This window comes from Bactrocera dorsalis, chromosome 1, assembly GCF_023373825.1.
Source record: "Bactrocera dorsalis isolate Fly_Bdor chromosome 1, ASM2337382v1, whole genome shotgun sequence".
NCBI classification, from domain to species: Eukaryota; Metazoa; Arthropoda; class Insecta; order Diptera; family Tephritidae; genus Bactrocera; species Bactrocera dorsalis.
The window spans coordinates 79,897,216-79,918,218 of NC_064303.1; the positions used below are offsets into that span (position 1 = coordinate 79,897,216).

At 36.8% G+C, this 21,003-nt stretch overlaps 1 long non-coding RNA gene across 1 annotated transcript in view; it reads left to right on the forward strand.

The window, feature by feature from the left end:
- Positions 1 to 575: 575 nt before the first annotated feature.
- LOC125775781 (uncharacterized) overlaps positions 576 to 21,003 on the forward strand; it is a 218,036-nt gene continuing 197,608 nt past the window's right edge. Inside the window, exon 1 of the long non-coding RNA XR_007421380.1 lies at positions 576 to 1,341. This is a non-coding gene — a long non-coding RNA (uncharacterized LOC125775781). The remainder of the gene's footprint in view (positions 1,342 to 21,003) is intronic.

Below are 21,003 nucleotides of genomic sequence, written 5' to 3' on the forward strand. Positions count from 1 at the left end.
GACATCCGATTGTATTACAGCTTCGTACATCATTTACTTAATTCAATTTGTCTTCATTTTTTGCAGCAGACGATTGTGAGTTCTCAACGCAGACACGTTAGCGGTCTGCACTATTTAGAAGCTCGTGTTAAAATTTGAGACTAACTCGGTTTAGCCATTTTCGAGTAATGGTAGTCACCGACTTTGAAGACATTATTTTGAGAAATACGAGTTTAAAGTTTGGAATGCACTTCCGAGCACTCTGCCTTCTTAAATTTGCGTGTAACTTCGATAATATTCATCGGAACGATAAAAAAATATATTCAATATACTAACATTAAGAAAATATTATGTTATAAAAAAACGATTTTTGAAAATTCTGACTGAATATAACCCCTTAAAGGAAAATCTATGAAGTGGTAGTAAATTGGTAGTGTTCGCGCACTTTAATACATTTATTGTGCATACATATCTCCTAGATTTGAGGTTAGGATTAGTCATGCATTAATATTAGATCACGTACATGGTGTCAAAGAGAAAGATGCTCCATTCACTTTGCCATTTCATCATGAATAGACTGACTAACGAGCAACGCTTGCAAATCATTGAATTTATTACCAAAATCAGTGTTCGGTTCGAAATGTGTTTTATCGACAAATTTTGTTCAGCGATGAGGCTCATTTCTGGTTGAATGGCTACGTAAATAAGCAAAATTGCCGCATTTGGGGTGAAGAGCAACCAGAAGCCGTTCAAGAACTGCCCATGCATCCCGAAAAATGCACTGTTTGGTGTGGTTTGTACGCTGGTGGAATCATTGGACCGTATTTTTTCAAAGATGCTGTTGGACGCAACGTTACGGTGAATGGCGATCGCTATCGTTCGATGCTAACAAACTTTTTGTTGCCAAAAATGGAAGAACTGAACTTGGTTGACATGTGGTTTCAACAAGATGGCGCTACATGCCACACAGCTCGCGATTCTATGACCATTTTGAGGGAAAACTTCGGACAACAATTCATCTCAAGAAATGGACCCGTAAGTTGGCCACCAAGATCATGCGATTTAACGCCTTTAGACTATTTTTTGTGGGGCTACGTCAAGTCTAAAGTCTACAGAAATAAGCCAGCAACTATTCCAGCTTTGGAAGACAACATTTCCGAAGAAATTCGGGCTATTCCGGCCGAAATGCTCGAAAAAGTTGCCCAAAATTGGACTTTCCGAATGGACCACCTAAGACGCAGCCGCGGTCAACATTTAAATGAAATTATCTTCAAAAAGTAAATGTCATGAACCAATCTAACGTTTCAAATAAAGAACCGATGAGATTTTGCAAATTTTATGCGTTTTTTTTTTTTAAAAAGTGTTCGCGCACTTTAATACATTTATTGTGCATACATATCTCCTAGACCATTAAAGCTGCAATAGTCAAATTCATTCAATTAGTCCCTTAAGTACCCTACCGATATTGTATAAATTATTGAGCTTGGAAGATAACTCCATTCACTATCCATATAACGGTGCTGTTTACAACTACTAAAAGATCAATTAATAATTAAAAACGACAGAGACATAAAATTTTACATCTGAGGTGTTATGAGAGGGTTTTATAGGAGCCGGGGTAAAAACTGAACTATGGGGGTAGCACCGGCCATATTTACGTAAAATCACATAATTCTTATGTTACAGAGCGAAATCGGATTACAACCGCGCCTATCTCTCATACGGCACAATTTTCAATTCCACTTGATTCTTTCACTATTCACTATTAGTTACTCAAAATAACCTTCCGATAACTCCTCCAGCGAAAACAGCACACCATACAGTGACTTTGATCATTCATGGTTATTTTTGATTAAAAATCGTCTTCCTCTTTTTGGTGGTTAAGGATGGCTTGAACGTATGTTAGATGCGGCAGGAGCTAACAGCTGATGCACCGTCTGGACTTTGTACGGAAACATCTTCAAATCTTGTACCAAAATTCACTGTAAACACCGTCGACTGATACCCAATTGTGTGACACGTCGTCTTGTCGATGTCGACGGCGCTTCCATGATATCCTCGGTAGCAGCAGCAATATTCTCTGCAGAACGGCTACTCCGAGGTCTGCTACGCCAAGCAGCATCTTGTGTTGTGCCAGTCTCTTCGAGGCGAGCGGCTAAACGTCGCAGTGTTTCACCAGTAGTCGTCGGACGGCCAGGAAATCTGCGACGAAATTCACAAAGTGCCAAAGTAGTCGACCGATTATTGGTCAAATAAATAGTCACCAATAATCCGCGTTCTGGAGCAGTGTGGCGTACCATTGTTTATTTGCGTGTATTTCGCATGTATTTACTACACAAATGTCAAAACAGAACTGACATTAGAGGTCAATTGCAAAATTTATGGCATCTTCTGATATGAGGATTACTTTTGCGCCACCCTGGTGGACTTCCCGTAGTCTTTTGATTACAAATGGAATAAATCTATGATTGGCCCGAAAATTTCTGAACATTCACCAAAAATAAACTACGCCAGTTTATATATATGTACATATTTGAATTTATAGAGGAAATTACTTGGTTATCAACGGTTACGGAATCCATCTGTAGCTAATTCGTTAGTTGGTACTGCGAGTATATATGAGTCGAATTCAACATTTATAAAATCTTAATAGTCGTAACTTCAGTATCATTGGTGTTAGACTGCTGAGGATTCATTGATTTCATCTAATAAATAAAGTAATCGAAAAGATGGGAAAGCAATAAATAAGAAACTCCGGAACAAAATTGAGAGTGAGTAAAATTTCGATTGCTTAATAAAGTGACGAGCTGATAATCACTTATTTAGAACTTGACAAAAGAGATTTTAGACAACCTGATGCTGTAGATGAAACAAACAATAGTAAATTCAGCTGTCATTTATGTGCACAACACTAAGGAACTATTTTCGAGGGACCCAAAAGAAACACTACGTAAATAAATAAAAATTCAAGTCACTAACTAAATACAATGCCTTAATCACATATTATGCAGCAAGACGGCTATTTAGTTATTCGGGAAGAGAGGTGCAGAGGGGAAGTAAGGCAGCACAGTACGGTAGAGCGGTTTTGATATGAGAACATTAAGAGCAAAAAGGTGAGGTGATAGAGGAAAGGTTTTGTTTTGCCTCACTTAAGCTAATAAATGTGTGTCGCACGCTTCGCTCAACTCATGGTCAGCATAATCGACCAACTGAGCATACTATTCGCAACACCATCACCCATCTTGAGACCCAGCATTCATCATTGGATAATGTTCGAATAGACCTCGTCCAGCACGTGGTGTAGAAAATATAGCAGCCGTGACTGATACTTTATACGAGAGTAATACCGCGGAGAGTCGATTCGGTGCCGTTTGAAGCAACTTGGACTGACGTAGGGAACAACAATTCAAAGTTTTCGAGCCAAATTTTTTCAGCCATGAGGCCCACTTCTGGCTCAAAGGGTGTGTAAACAAACAAAAGTCTAAAGTCTATGTGGACAACTCTGATTCGATTCAAACCTTGGAGCAAAATAATATGCGTGTCATTCGCCAGTTACCAGTCGAAAAGCTTGAACGAGTCATCAAAAATTGAACACAACGAATGGATCAACTGAGACGTAGCCGCGACCAGCATGTGCAAGAGATTAAAAATTAATGCCAAATAATGTTCTTTTGTGTGATAATAAACATTTCTCTTCAATTTGAAGTTTCTGTGATTTTCTCAAAAAAAAAAAATACTAGAAATTTTGTAAATAGCAACTATATACTACATGCATAAGGAGCAATATGCTCGGGAGGGGATCCGATCATAACAAAATTTACAAACTTAATTTCAAAAGAGAAATATCGACCGGTGACTCCAGTATTTAGGTTATTGAAGAGAAATTGGCGTTAGACATATTCTGTATGATATATTGCACATGGGAAGGCTGGCGGACAGGGAAGTTTGAATGCGGATCCAAATGAGCAGGGATAAGGAAGCAGTCAAAGTGGTGGACTTTTTTGACAAACCTGTTTAGTAGACAGCGAAGACAGTGCTTTCCATGGAAAGCGGATGGCTACGTTTTGCTCAGGTTGGCAAGGTGTGATCTGGGCTCGAATCGCGGCACACGTTAACAGCGAAATTCATGTATCTTTTTTGTTTACGCACTTTCGAAATTTGAAATTTCATCATTCGATAACGTGTTCTCGTTTGTCCGAAAGAATCGAAAGCTCACTCGTTAGCTCTTTGAGAGACGTTATAATACAAATTAAAAAAAGTTTTGAATATATCAGTTAAAAATAATCGGAGGTAAAATGTAAGTTATTTTTCTTTTATTGAGTTTATTTAAAATGTATAATAATTATAACTAATGATTTAAGGACAAATGTAAAGAAAATAAATTTGCGTAAAAAAAAATTATGAGTGATTTTATGCTACAGCATCAGAACTTAGCAAATAATATTTTTTGTGGACAAAGTAAAGTTGCATCAAATGAAAGATGTTAAATTTTGGCGAAAAGTAAGATCAATACAAGTAAATAATATTAATTAAATAAATATAATAATAGATGATTGAAACAATAATAAAATACAAAAATGGGTGGTGGTCCGTAAGAGGAAAAGCTTTCAATTTTAGCAGAAGAGCAACTCCTCCAAGCTACGGGGATAGACGTTGCAGTAGAAGTTAAAACCTTGAGAACTAATTGCTTTAAAGAAGAGATCGCTGCAAATGAAAGTAGGGGTACATAAAGTAGATATGCAAATAAAAGCTGTGGAGTTGCAGATTAAAACTCATGAGCTTGATATTTTAAAGAGAAAAGTTCAGAAACAAACACTAATATATACGATATGTTAATTCCAAGTTCCTGTTTTTATTCAAAATATATCTATTAAAACAAATATGAATTCAAATGTTGTTGGAACCTTTGATTCAATGTTTATCTAAAGCATTTACAGCATAATATGGTCTCTAATTTTATGACCAATTTTAGTTAATCCAGTCTCATTCCCGTATCTATTTCTGTATTATTGTTTTCATTTACAAAATATCTGATATACATAAGTAAATATGTTGAATTTTTAAATTGTATGCAATATGTAATGCAGGTTATGCATTATTGAGAATTTTCCACCGGCCCACCGGCTGATTGAAGCATTGGTGGTACTGCGGTTCACAAATGTTCGTTAAATTTTATTTCCGATAGGATGAAAGGAAATGTGTCTTTGGTGAATCTGAACCGCTTTCTGAATCTGTAAATGATTCAAAGTAATAAAATCTATACTGCGTTAAACGGTATAATTAGAAGTATTCCTAAGCTGCTTCAGGTAAAGCTATGGGATTACTTTTATCACGAATCCTGAACTTTATCGCCATTTAGTGTTATTTTTCATCTGAATCAGATGAACTTGTATAAAAAAACACGTTAGGGTTCATTTTATTGAATGCTAAAACTAAATTTAGTGAATTTATATATAAACGTATATTGAATATTTACGTTCAATTCCAATTCAAATACTTTTTTATTTTGTTTTGTTTCGTATTTCAATGTATTCGAAAATGCCATTTAGAGCTACAATGAGGAAGTTATTTCATAAAATTTCTATTCGTTTCGTATCGAGTGCGACGATCCGACACGTTACGAAATTTCACTCGGTACTTGCTCGCTCACGACTGCCATCCACGGATTTTTTCAGATTTGATCCCTTGCGACTTTCTTTCGTTTTAAAACTTGAAGAAGTCAGGCAGAAAATTGAGTCAAATGTGGATGTTATCGATGCCTCAGACACATCTAGAAATTTTTTTTTAGACGAGTTTGAGGAGTTGGAGCATAATTGCACTTAATATGTGGAGTTACAAGAAAACTGATTGGAAGTGAAGTTTTTGCGTTTTCAGTGCAAGTATGTTTGTATTATCGGTGCGAAAATGAGCTTCGAACAAAGAGCCAACACTAAAATCTGTTTAAAAATTGGTAAAACTTTTACCGAAACCTTTCAATTTATGAAACAAGCTTATGGCGATGATTGCCTATCCTGTACCAGAGTGCACGAGTGGTTTCAACGTTTTCAAAGTGGTCATGAAAACATAAATGACGATCAACATGTGAACCAATTAAAATCCGTGATCACCGGAAATTCCAACGAAACTGTGCGTGAATTCATCAAAAATCAGCCGAAATCATCATTGAAATTCATGGAAATGGATTTAAATATCTCCAAAACATCGATTTATCGCATTTTGACCGAACATTTGGGCTTACAAAACATGTGTGCACGGTTTGTTCCGCACAAATTGACTGACGACCAAAAATAGTTCAAAATCCAACATTCGAAGGATATCATTAAAGCGGTCAAAAAGGACAAAAGCTTCCTTTACAATATTGTGACTGGTGATGAAACGTGGTGTTTCCAACATCCCGAAACGAAAGGCCGGAGTGCTAAATAGAAGACACCGGACGAGCCGAAACCCAAAAAAATCGAGCATGGAGAAGTCAAAAGTGAAGATAATGCTGATTTGTTTTTATGATTCCAAGGGTATTGTCCACAAAGAATTTGTTCCACCCGGCCAAAACGTTAATGCGGTATATTACCTTGGAGTCTTGAAGCATTTGGTGCGCCGTATCGCGTAGATTAAAGTTGGCGTTTGTTGCACGATAATGCGTCGTCTCATCGATCGACGCTTGTGATCGGTTATACGACTCTACAAAAAAATTTTCGTTCTTTGTCCTAAAGTTTATTTTATGATTTTCTGATTAATTATGAACAAAAACGATAAGAAAATACCTTTTATCGTATAAAGTTTGCTTTTGTAAATGTTATAGTAATAATACTATATAATAATTATATATATAAACCACTATCGTTAAAGTGGTTTCCTAAATAAAAAAGCAAACTTTTTCTTGGCACAAAACATGGAAATTTACTGCTTTACAGTTAAAGTCAAATTTTGTGTTGACCCGTGTTATTTGACCAAAAATCCCGTATTCACCTGATATGGCATCATGCGACTTTTTCCTTTTTGGAGAAATGCATTTGCCCATGAAAGGAAAACGTTATGCAGACGTAGAGGCCATTCAAAAGGCTTGCACCGGCATACTGGCGGCCATACCGGCCAAGAAGCTAAAACACTCGTTCGACATGTTTTTGGACCAAGCAAAAAGCTGTATTGAAGTAGAAGGACTAGTTTGAATAAAATAAATTGAGTTTGCTGAAAAACCATTTGTTCTGTTTTTTTTTAAGTCCTGCTTACTTTGGAAAGCTCCTTGTATATGAAATAATATTTTGAGCACTTTGAAAACACTACAGCATTTTCAGCAAATTCCCATATATAAGACTACAGTACTAATATATACAGATTACATATTTGGTATATTCTACTGGCTATAAAACTCAAAACCACATTTGCCTGCTCTTTGAAAAGCGAAGGGAATTGATGCAAGAAAAAAAGTCAAGACATGTGCTTGCCGTTTTCCTTTACATACATAAGTAAGTTAGATGAGTATATGTGTGTGTGAGTGTGTTTACCGCTCGATGTATCAGGTGCATTTCACCACTAGTCATAGATGCTGCTACAGGTGAACTGAGCTGGTGCAGCCATGCAACCTATTCCTAATTCAATTTCGTTTTGATTTATTTCTCCGACTTTTTGATTGTGGCAAAAGTAAGTAAATAGCAAATAGCGTTATTCGGAAAATAAATGCAGTGGAATGAATGGAATAGTCACGAAGATGATGCACCAGCGATTAAGTGAAACGCAGAGTTGCTTTGTGTGGATGCAGAGGAGAGGAACCAGTTGTGGCAAATAGGCAGTGATACAGAATTACAAACAAAAATAGGAAAACTTGCAAATAAACCAAAGATTCCAACTACTCGAAATAAGAGTTGCAATCAAATAACAGTGAATGTTTCGGGCGGGTATAAGAAGAGGTAAATTGCAGCTGCAGTAGCATTAAGAGCAGCAGAAATTTACTGAATTTAGTGAATTCAAAATTGCTGCTCACCGTACAGCACGCTGATATGACCGCGATAGGCTTGTAGTTGGGTTAGTGAGTGGTGTGTGGGGACCTCAGCTCGCCGAAACGTGCTACACACACATCAACGGCACTACAACGTTTTTGTGTGCATGTGTAGCATGCCGCTTTTTGAGCAAACACTAACACACATTTCATTTTAACGGTTCTAAACGATAGCTTATGTGCTTCTACGCCATCGCGAGCTTAGATTTATAACAATTTTCGCTGATTGCACATTGCGCATGCGCGGCAGCCCCGACGCACAACAAGTCTATACGACTGCGGCGTGCGCAGTGCTTTTCCGCGGCCTGACCCACAATTCAATGTGTCTTTTTAGTTGTAAAATGTTTTTTTCGGCTTTTCATTCTTTTTTATCTGGGTTTTCTTGAATGCACGTTCAGCCGCCGGGCGGGTGGCCGTTGTTAATTTCTCAATGAACCCGTTGGAGTGGGCCGGAAAGAAAAATAAAATGGCAAATATTTTGAAGCGATTGGGTTGAGAATTTTGTGTTGAAATTTGGAAAGTTTCTCGCGATGAAAAGGTTAGCCGATTATTCGCCGTAAAATGAGTTTAATTTTAATTAATAGGTTTTTGGTCTGTATTACGTTGTTTGCTGTGTATTTGTGGGTGAGACTGCGGTTTAACGGATATGGATGGCCAGCAATAACACTAAGCTGCAGTTAGTGCTGGGGGAGATGATGATGCTGTCTGTGCAATATCGTTTACGAGTATTGATGGACAACACGTGATGTGTTGTTAATATACATATACCAAAGTTGTTGTTCGAATATATTATATTTGCAAAAATTATGATTGATAATATCTCGTATTACAGTATTTTTTGGGTTAATTGGAAATATTTTGGTCAAAATATGATTGAAATTAAAACATTAACCATTATCACCGGTTTCGACAAATAAGCAGGTTCTTTGTAAAAAAACGTTAGCTTAAATTCAAATCGGTATTTCAAAAACGCCTATATCCACACAATATTCAAGCTCTCGTTGCTTATATATTTCTATATATTATAGTGTGTGCGTAATAGACATTTTCATGGTATTTTTCTTATGTTTAACATATCTTAATATATATTGTCCAAATACATTCACTTTGAAATCAGTTCGTTGTTTAGATATTAAACGATTTTATATTTAACAAGTAAAGAAGGGCTAAGGGTGTATCTGAACATTTCATATATTTGAACTTGTCAGGATCAAAGCGAGGCAAATATAATACTTAGGTCTTAGGAAAGCTTTCACACGATTTAATTTATTTTAGGCACAAAATGCACCTATATTAGAAAAACCCGCTCCCTTAAGTTTATTAAATTAACTCACATATTTGCCGATATATGCGTAATAATATCAACTGGAAGTTCCAACATCTTTCTGTTATGGATATGTGGGTTAAAGAAATAATTGCTCCGATTCAAACCATTTTTGAAATACAGGCTTACTAAGTATTATTAGAAAAAAATTTCTTCGAATTTATATAATATTATATATTGACTGATAATTTTCGAGAAAAATTTCGCAATTGGATCACTGATCCACATATTATGGATCTGGGGACTTGAATAGTTTTGGTCCGATTTGGAAAATTTTCGGTCATAAAATGACCTACTTTAAGCGCACTACTCATGCTAAGTTTTATCCCGATATATATTCTGTGCTTGATCTGCACTTTGAAAATTGATAAAATCAGACGAAATTTAAAATTGGGTTATATGGCAAGTAAGCGTTTTAAACTCCGATTTTGTTTGTTTTCGAACTGAAACCTCGAAATTTTAAGGTTACATTATATACCAAATTTGGTTGAAATCGGTCGAGTGGGTCTGAAATATGGCTTTTCACCGAAACGTAGACCGTGTCACGCCCATATATAAAGTCCTCTTGTATTAGCACAGGTATAAAATTTAATTCCTGTGGAGTATTTAAACCAATTTGCAGTTGGTTTTCCTGATTTCTTGAAAGACGACTGACAAAAAATGGTTGCGCACCATTCAAAATTTACTGTTTTTTTCGTTTTCCTAGAGGTATGGTTGCGACAAGCTCAGGTTTTAAATGTATGCTGTTCTTTTAATCTTACAATAGGTCACATAATGATCTTGCAATATTGGTTTGCGTACAGCATCAATAGTTTCCGGAACAAAGCTGATTTTGTAGGAGTTTTACGAAATTCGTCTTGGAGGGATATACGTTCTCGATTGAATTCACCACACCATCGATAAATACTGGACCTTGATGGGGCTTCATCGCCAAAAATTTAATTAAGTTCATCGACGCACAGTTGCTGAGATAGTCTAGGTTGAAAGTTGTCAAAAATAATAGCGCGACAGTGTTAGCGATTTAATTTCGTTTTTTGACCAAGATTAATATATTAAGTTTGTGTAAGCAATGTACGAGGTGTGTTCAAAAAGTATCGCGAATCGTAACTGACAGTTTTCTTCGATTGCAGGGGCGTGGTGCATCATGAGTTCTTGCCACAGGGAAGAACGCTCAATAAGGAATATTACCTGCAAATTATGCGCAATTTGCGCGAAGCAATCCGCCAGAAACGCCCGGATTTGTGGAAGAACAAAAATTGGCTTTTGCACCACGATAACGCTCCTGCTCACACACATCGTTGCTTGTGCGCGACTTTTTGGCCAAAAATAACACACTAATGATGCCGCAGCCACCGTATTCCCCAGATCTGGCCCCCTGTGACTTTTTCTTGTTGCCTAAACTGAAGAGGCCTATGAAAGGACGACGTTACGCTTCTCTTGACGAGATAAAGACGGCATCGAAGGAGGAGCTGAAGAAGATAAAAAAAATGATTATTTGAAGTGCTTCAAAGATTGGAAAAACCGTTGGCACAAGTGTATAATATCTCATGGGGATTACTTTGAAGGGGACAAAATAGATATTCATGAATAAATAAATAATTTTTGAAAAAACACAAAATTCGCAATACTTGAACACACCTCGTATATCGAAACGCTCTGAGTAGGTATGACATCAAAATTGTCAAGCTGACGACAAAGTTGTGAGTTGCCAAAATATAAAATATAACCTACGTATATACCTAAATACCTAATACAAAAATTAAATTCAAATTAAAATAAATTTTTTGCTTCGAATATTGCTAACAACCATAATATAATTTAAACTGCAATATTTCAAGTAATTATCGGGTTTGTTCGATGAGCTCATATCACTTATGCATCTGTATGATATCTCTATTGCATATATATATTATATATGTATAGTTAGGAATATGTTTGTCGCCATCACCGTCATCATTTCTCGCCTGAGCCAACATATAGCGTTTCTGTTGTCCCTAATGATGACAGCATCGTCAGTTGGCGAAGTTAAATGCTGATTGAATCGCATAAAGTGATCACGATTGGAAAATTACCGTATGAAGTGGGCGTAGCAGAGGTTGTTAGCTAAGTACACAATCACACACAATATATGTATCAAAATGTCTGAAAACGAGAGGTTCATTTTTCATGCACAACAATACTTTTTATGCTTTACAGTATAATAGTTTTATCTACCTAACGGTTGTTTGTATCATAAATTTACATATACTAGAGGACCCGCTTACGTTTTACTGTGGCTGATACATAGATAGTACTACTAATACCATCTATATGGTTTCTATTAGTTAGATTAAAGTATTAGTTAAGGAATAATCGCATTTTTGATGAAGCAACAAAAATGAATCAAAAAGCATTTCGTGCGTTAAGAAAGAATTGGTTTTTGGGGTAAAAATACTATTGAATTTGGGCTGTGCATCAGTGAAATCAATCGAGTCCAATCGATTGTCAGCCTGATGGGCTGCATATTAAGAAACGGTTCTCAAGCGTGGAAAGACAAAAAAATCGGCTGGCAAGGTTATGGCATCAGTCTTTTGGGATGCCCGTGGTATATTATTCATCGAATGATAAATGAGCCAGTTTTAATTCATTGCATTGTGTATTTGATTTCAGTTCTATTCTACCATTCCCAATATTTAGCAATTTTATTATTTTTCAGGAAGGATCAGTTTGAAATTGTACGTTCATCGTTCCCGTTTAAATATTGCATTGAAAAGATTTCTGTGTATCTCAAATTTTTTATCAACAATTCAGTTATGGCGCTATTGTTTTACGCCAGACCTTTTGCAATTTTAAATTGCCTGTCAAGATACCCCCTCCAATAGTTAGCAGGTATGAAAAAAAATGTTATAGCTACCCATAGATGTATTGAATACCCAATTTATTACTTAAGAACGAACAACTCTGTCCAAAATATAAAAACTTGATCCACAGATGTCGCCTTTTACTTTGGCATCGTTTTCTTTAATGCACATTTACGCATTTGAATATTGGATACTGCGATGGTAGCGCCATCTATCGGTCAAACATTCCAAAATTAACAATTGATTAAAAATGAAAAAATAATTTAAAAAACATTTTCCAGTGGACCAAATTGTAAATCTAAACCATTCTCGAATCTCCTTGAACATACACACAAAATTTCATCAAAATCGGTCCATCCGTTTAGGAGCAGTTCAAATGCAAACACACGGTCAGAAGATGTGTATAAAGATAGTATTAAATCATTTAAAACATCGATTTAGATGGGCATGTGGCATCTCGTGACATCGCCCAGAAAATGGGAGTTAGTCACCAAACCATTTTAAGCTATCTGCAAAAGGGTGGAAAAAAACTTAATGTTTGGGTGCCGCATGATTTGACGCAAAAAATACTTCTGGACCGAATCAACGCCTGCGATATGCTGCTGAAACGGAACGAGCTCGACCCATTTTTGAAGCGTATGTTGACTGGCGGTGAAAAATTTATCACATACGACAATATCAAGCGAAAACGGTCGTGGTCGGAGGCCATTGGATCGTTCCAAACAGTGGCCAAGCCGGGATTGACAGTCAGAAAGATTTTGCTGTGTGTTTGATGGAATTGGAAGGGAATCATCCACTATGAACTGCTCCCATAAGGCCAGAAGCTTAATTCTACCATCTACTGCGAATAACTGGAGCGCTTGAAGCAGGCGATCCAGCGTCCAAAATTGGCCAACAGGAAGGGAGTAGTGTTCCACCAAGACAACGCCAGACCACACACTTCGTTGATGACTCGTCAGAAGCCACGGGAGCTCTGATGGGATGTTTTACCGCATCCACCATATAGCCCGAATATAGCGCTAAGTGGCTACCACCTGTTCCTGTCCATGGCGAACGGCCTTGTTGGTGTAAAGTTGAACTCAAAAGAGGCTTGTGAAAAGTGTCTGTCCCAGTTCTTCGCAAATAAGGAGGGTGATTTCTACGAGGGGGGTATTCTGAAGTTGCCGTCGAGATGGAAACAGATGAACGAACGAAACGGCGCATATTTGAACTAAATCCGATCACTGTAACACTTTTTATAAAGAATTGAATAAAGAGCAAAAAAGCGGAAGGGAGATATTTAATAATCTAATATTGTATCTGGTAAATGACAAGAGCTATAGAAAAAATGTGCATGACAAACTTGTAGGAAATTTTATTTGCTACAAAAGGTCCGAGGTCAAAACCGCTATCGATAATACTTTTCGAGATATTCGGATTTTTAAGTAAGACTTAATGGAATTTTCATAGGTGGTATGTAATAAAAAATCTATGAAAATTCCATGTTTTGGAGATGTTCAATTCCATCTCCATGAATTTCGATAATGATTTCGGCTGATGTTTGATGAATTCACACACAGTTTCGATGGAATTTTCGGTGATCACGGATTTTGATTGGCCAACATGTAGGTCGTCATTTATGTCCTCACGACCACTTTAAGAACATTGAAACCACTCGTGCACTCTACTACGGGATAGGCAATCAACTTGTTTCAATTGAAACGTTTCGGTAAAAGTTTTCAAATTTTTAAAACAAAATTTGTTCGAAGCTCATTTTCACACCGATAACACAAACATACTGACACTTAAAACGCAATAACTTCACTTCCAATCAATGAAATGTTATGAAACTCTCACTGGACAATCGATAAAGATAACAGATTCTAACGCACCCATCGACATATAGATGGCGTCACCAGAGAGCGCTAGATTCAAAAATTCCTGTTTACTTTGGAACGCAGTGTTTGAGAAATTACGTAAAATGTTTTGAACTAGCGCTAAATCCACATCAAACTTAATGCTTTAATTTGAATGATTAGATAAAAACGATATAATCGGCCAACGGTACTCATCCATTGAGGACATGAAATGAATGTAGCTAGCTTCGAATACTTCCATTTAATCGGATATCAGCAATCTATATTTATATTTAAAGTTGAATCTTGGTTAAACCAAATATTTTAGCTATCGTTTTTTGGTGAAACCTAAGTAGGACAAACTACACATCTCCCTTGTAATGGTAGAGAATATCTGTGCAACATTTTTAAACCACCATTCTACTAATAACTATTAATACATTTAGATATATTTAATAAGAAGACTTCACTTCCTTCCACTTCCACTAAACACGATCCTACAACCGCCTGAACTCACCACTTTTCGAATAAAAGCTTCGCTGCTGTTACTGTTACCCGAGTGAAGCTAGTCCGCTTAAGCGCACATTTAATTACGACCATAATAGAAATCAATTATACCGAAGCTAAAGCCTAACCCTGGATGCGCGCGGAGCTGCGATCAGCGAGTGCCGTGTTGAGTTTAATGCACACACACATATGCATGCTAAAGCATAGTGTTCGTGGCATAACACCAAATCTGAGTATACTATAAGTAGACGTTAAGTATTCACGCAAGCCCAGAGAAGGTAGCTTATATGTAAATCTATAAAAATATATACTTATATACATGTTTGTTAGTGCAAACAGGGAGCTCAAAAAGCGATCTTATCAGCGAAGCGCACACTTAATACCAAATTTGTTTTATGCAAATCTGTTAGCAAGCGAATAGAAATACACAAATAGCTTTAGTACCTATCTATGCAGTGGGATTAAGGTTGTCCTCTAATATTATATTGAAATTAAAAGTATTGTACAATAGTAAAGTAGAAGCAGTGAATATATACTTTTACAGAGCGTGAGGCTTTCAAATGCTGCTAGGTGAAGTAAAAGAAGACCGAAGGAAAGTAGGGACACCGTTTGCAAAAGCATCCCGCGCAAGCCACAGGAAGAACGAATCTCAAACTACCCTTACAACAATAAAATTAAATTATCTGGGTAATGAAATTTGAAAAAATTTATTTGCTAAGTTGGCAGGACTCTCCTTAATTACTATGCAAATATAAGCGCTATTTGTCAACCAGTTTGATTGCAGCAGCTGCATAAGTCGATACACCTCAGTGGGGCATTGCGATTTTTAAAATGGATAATAATATCGAACAAAGAATTTGTTTCAAACTTTGTATTTTCTGCACTAAATCAGTTTTATAAAAAAAAACGTAAGCCTAGATCATTGAAGACATGTCTCGCTCTGTACTATCTTCGACCTCTTCTACTGATAAGAATATTAAAAAAGTGAAGAATATGATGCTTGAGAATTGTCAAGCAAGTGTTAGAGAGCTCGACATCTCTTGCTAGTCCGTTTGAATGATGTTGGTGGATATTTTGGGAATGAAACGCGTTCTTGCTTGACTCGTCCCGCCAAAGCTAAATGTTTTTCAAAAGATTATCGTACACATGTCTCTTTGGACGTACTTGATCGTGCGAATTCTTATCCCACATTCATCGAGAGCATTGTACTGACGAAGAAACATGGATTTAGGAGTTTGACATGCAAATAAGTCAACAATCATCGAAATTGAGCTGAAACCAGAAAAACCACCCCAAATACGCTAAAAATCAGGGAGATTCTCATTGGTTTTTCAATATTCCTGGTTTGGTGCATCATGAACTTGTTCCGGAGGGACATAAGGTCAATGAATAGTTATATTTGGCCGTATTGAGGAACTGTGGAAGAACAATTCTTGGACTTTATACTATGATTATGCATCATCGCATTGAGCGTCCATTGTGACCGAATTTAAAGCCAATAACGCAATGAATACCACTTTATTTACCAGATTTGGTTCCATGTGATTGTTTCTTATTCTTCAAACTGAAATAGCTTTATTGGAACCCATTTTCAGCCGATCGAAGAAATAAAATGAAATTCCCTGAAAGAGCTGAAGGCTATCTCAAAAAGTGTTTATGTAAAGTATTTCGAGGACCGGAAAAATCGTTGGTATAAGTGTTTTAAATCTGGTGGGGATTTCTTAGAAGGTGACAAAATAAATATTGACGAATAATTAAATATTTTGTGATTTTATGATTTCCAGGTACTTTTCCACAATGCATGTAGTTAGAAATTTAATCACAAGGATCATACAATAGGCTTTCTTCGGGATCTGTTTAAGAACTAAAAAGTGAAAACGGGTTAAAACTACGCCAATTTTTATAGAACATTATATCTCAACACAATTAATTGGGAATATTGTATTTACTAGAATGAAGTTAGGACTTCAGCTAATTTTTAAATCGGTCCTCACTTTCCTTTGAGCCCGATTTGGCCAATGTAATGTCTTAACCCTTATCTTATCTCAATAAAATAAATAAATATGTAAACGACCGAGTCCTAAAATCGTGCAGCATCGGTCCATACCTTTCTACGTTCGATCCTATTGTCTAAGGTAAAATATGGGACACCCTAATACTCACATAGGTACTCCGACTTAGCCATTTGAAACTCTTTTGCTCATATACATATAAGCGGGTAGATGTATTTCTAATCATCGCGAAATACGATCGAATAGATCGGGTCGGTCGACTGATGCTGACGACGGTTCTAGAAATATTGCAAGCAAGCGGCTACTGCTTACACACACAGTCACACACATAATTGTATACGAATGAATTTGCGAAAAAGTGCATTTAAACGCAGACTAGCACAACCTTGAGTTGCATGCCCGCCACATACTCATACACACGAACGTAAATTACTGTTGCATTTTCCATATGCACATGCGCATGCGCGAACGCAGAGATATCGAATGCGCGCAAAATTTATCGACAACTAGCACCTAACGCGCGCCATTGCCAGCAACAAATTGCCGACCAGTCAGATAAGTCATTTTATGCGAACATTACGTTTTTGTTGTTGTTATTTTACGACTTCAGCTGTTAACTGGCTACGTTTGAAAATCAATACTATGGCCAAGCACAAACGCAAACGTAAACGCAAAGTAATCACTGGTAGCCACAACCACAACGTCGCTAAGCACCAGCAGCATTTGGAGTCACACTTTTAATGTGTGAATTGATTGCCAATTGGTGTCTCGTGGCCGGCGTCGTCACTGAGCTGAAAAATATGCGAAAATACAGGGTGGTGGCCTGTAAGCAACTGAGTGCTGTTGCCACTGTTTGTATTGTTGTTATTTTTCTTGTTGCCTTCCACATGTTTGGAAGCTTGTATGCGGTCGTCGTCGCTGACGCTTGCTCCAGCACCGCCTTCCAGCGACGCACAGAACATTATGATATCAGTGTCGTCGTCAGGCGGTTGCCACGGTACTGTTGAAAACCTCTTGTCAAGAGCAAGTTGCTGATTTTCACCAGTTGATAAGCGTGCACACAAGGCCTTCGCAGTCGCGCGCAAATAAGTTTCTCAAATTATTTTAATAAGCTGCGAGCGCGTCACACACACATGAGCGCGCGACTCTGCGCCACGGCGATTCAAGTGGCAAGTAGCAGGGGCTGTGCGAATCAACTGTTATTTTATGCGCGACTATTTGTCATGCGACGTGTCAATTTATTGCACTGTTACCTCACACATATGTACATACGGTTTATAGGGCGATACACACACGCGTGCTATGACTTGTTTTCCGCTTAATGTTGTTATTATTGTAGTGTAGACTATTATTGATTATTTTGTGATTTTGGGTCAAATTCGCAGCATTCCACCAGCCTTTAATAAAACAACAGTAAGCGCTTGCTATTGTTGTTTTTGTGCACTTCTTGTGAACACTGTCGAATCGCAGTTTTGTCCGTTGCCTTGTACTTGCGGTTGTTGTTGTTAGTGGCGGTGGGTGCGTTGCACAGTTTTTACACCTTGACGTTGTCATGTGTTGCTTGACACGTGTAGCAATATTTACCAATTAATTTGAAGTGAATTCGAATTTTTCTCGATTTTTATTTACTTCTTTACGGGGACTTATGCATTAATCCTTTCATTCGCACCACCAACTAAAAATAATACACAGTGCTGCAGGAAAAAGTGCAACGATACTACATATTATTATATATGTATATACATACATATTTATACTATATTTCATGATTCTTATATCCAGAACAGGGTATGTTAAATTTGCCATGATGTTTGTAGCAACAGGAAGAATGTAAAGTGTTTGCTTGTCTCGTTTTCACAAAATATAGTTTAGATAATAACCAAACTTATTTTGTCAATCCTAAAATAGATTCTGTTTGAAATTTTTCTCGCACTTACGGCAGTCACAATTATTTTTTGCGAAAACCATAGATGAGAGTTTTCTTGCTCTAGGAAGCACATGTAGCTTTAATTCATCTGACATATTTGATGTGATTGTTTGATTGGCTCTCATTCCAATGCTATCAGTTAAAGAGAACTATTCCTTTTACTACGTTACTGCATATATAGACGGCCTGCAGTTTTATGAATTATCAGATTAGTTTTAAACAGAACACGTTTATCGTATGCTAGGGAAAAGTTCTCAAAAATAACTTCGAAAAATTATTAAGAACTACTCCGATTATCTACCTGGCGAACGCTCTACGTCTGGATTAAATTCTATGTAGATCAGACAAGGGTCGAATGGCAGCCGAAACCGAAGCAAAATGCTTCCTCCCAAGCTGCAGTTGCCAAAGCTGAAGAGTTCGCCCGATCAACAACAAATAAACGGTATTACTTACATCCAAATTGAGTGTGACATCCGAACAAATGACCAAATCAAACGGGAGGTTAAACCATCTCATCTTTCTTGAAATAGTGAACTAGAGAAATGGGAAACTTATGAATTTTGAACTTTCTCAGTGGTTTCTCGAAGTTTTCTTAGTGGCTTACAACTATGACTTTGAGCTGCCAAGAAATACTTATTGTGAGGGGTCACGGCATTTTCAATGTAAAGAGTCATCATTACGGGGAGTTGTTTCGACGTGAAGTAAAGTTAGATTTGTATTGACTCGAGGTTTTGAAAAGCAACTAGTAATATAATATATGAGTCTCCTGGCGTTCTCAATTAAATTTATAATGACAATATTAAATTGTTCGCTCCTATCGCTTTTGTAACGAACTTTTATGTTGCTTTTATTTCACGCAGCACAGTACACACCCAAGCTAATGGACAAATGTAGACATGATCATATTTTGTGCCCGCTTACATTTAATCGAATTTGTCATTTGTATTGGCCATTGGTTGACGTTGCACGGTATTACCATTTGGGTTGCGTTTCAGCATATCTGATCTGTGCCATATTTCTCAATTTTCTCGCTGATTGCTGCGTGCGCGTGCAATTTCATTTATAAGTTTGCAAGCATATTTGCTAACATTGAACTCGTTAGCGTGTTTCAACTTCATTTGCGAAGTTTTTTCAGTTTTTCACCACCACTCCAATTTTATTGCTGACAATTTCAATTTCATTTAAAAAAAAGTGGAAAAAAATGGTTCGTGACATGCGTGAGAAAAGTGTCTTGCATGCTTCAATGACGAGCGCTTATCCAAGTGTGTGTTTGTGAATGATGGAAGCCATTTTTACTACACATGTGTGCTCGTATGTGTATATGGAAGTACTTTTGCGTCCATTAGTTTAGAAAGCGGTACAATTAGGCTATTTTTCATTATATACAATTATTTTAAGATTAACAAGTAATTTAGCTTTATTAACATTAAAATTATGTATTTGTGTTAACGTACACATCACATCACATCAGGGGATGGCTTGTATTGAGAGGTTTGGCCACTCTAGATCCAAAATCGAAAATTTAGGAAGTTAGGAAAACAATAACAAGTCCTCTCTACCAGGCTCAAAACACACTTATTTGAGGGAATAAACTAATTTTCATACAAAATGGTTCGTAATGAATTAATCACGGAATTACATTTTTCAAGAGAGGCACGGAATCACCGTCTATATAGGAGTACTATTAAAGTACGTATGTTAATACAGTTTCGAAATTAGCCCTTCCTTACTTGTGACTGTTACTATTTTTTAATTTGCCTAAAATATGTATAACCATAAGACTGGAAATATACTTGAATCTAAATAGAAGAATATCGTGTTACTGCAAAAGATGTATGGTACTCATGCTTCTTCTTGGTGATGTTATTTAGATAACAGGAGAAGAATTGGAGTGGGGAGCGACGTTTTAGTAGTTTTTTAACATTTTCTTCATCTTCCTGATCAGAGAGCTGCAACGAGTATGATGAAATCATAACAAACACTCTTGCCAAAAACACAATGAAATAAATTCAGTTCAGCTTAGACAACATTGTTAATCAATTAATGTATCTGCCAGCGTCAACTGATCTGATGCAACACGAATAATCTGTTCTTCGGCAATCACGATCGTGTAAACGTATGGCTGGCTTCGGTTGCAATCGTATCATGTCAGTTCATAGCGTTGCGACGATTGTTTGAATTGAAATGAAACTTTGGGAAAACTATAAGTAAATCTTCGAGTAAATCTATGGGTAAATCTAATAGTACAGAAAACAACAACATTTTTCTGCTGGACTGATTTGAAACATGTGTGGCAAAAATGTATCAGCTTTGAAAATGTGCGCATGTTCCAAATTTTCGATGCGTATACAATGGAAATTCCATCGAATTCGTACGTACCTACTCTATATAGATACATTTGTTGTAGGTATGTACATGTTTGGAATTTCCATTATACCTATAACCATATGTTGTACATACATACATGTACATACAAACATATACATATATTTGAAATAGAACAGAAGTGCACGACTAAATCAGTGTTTAGGGGATGATATAACTACAAAACCGAACGCTGTCGATCATTTCAATCATTGAAGCATA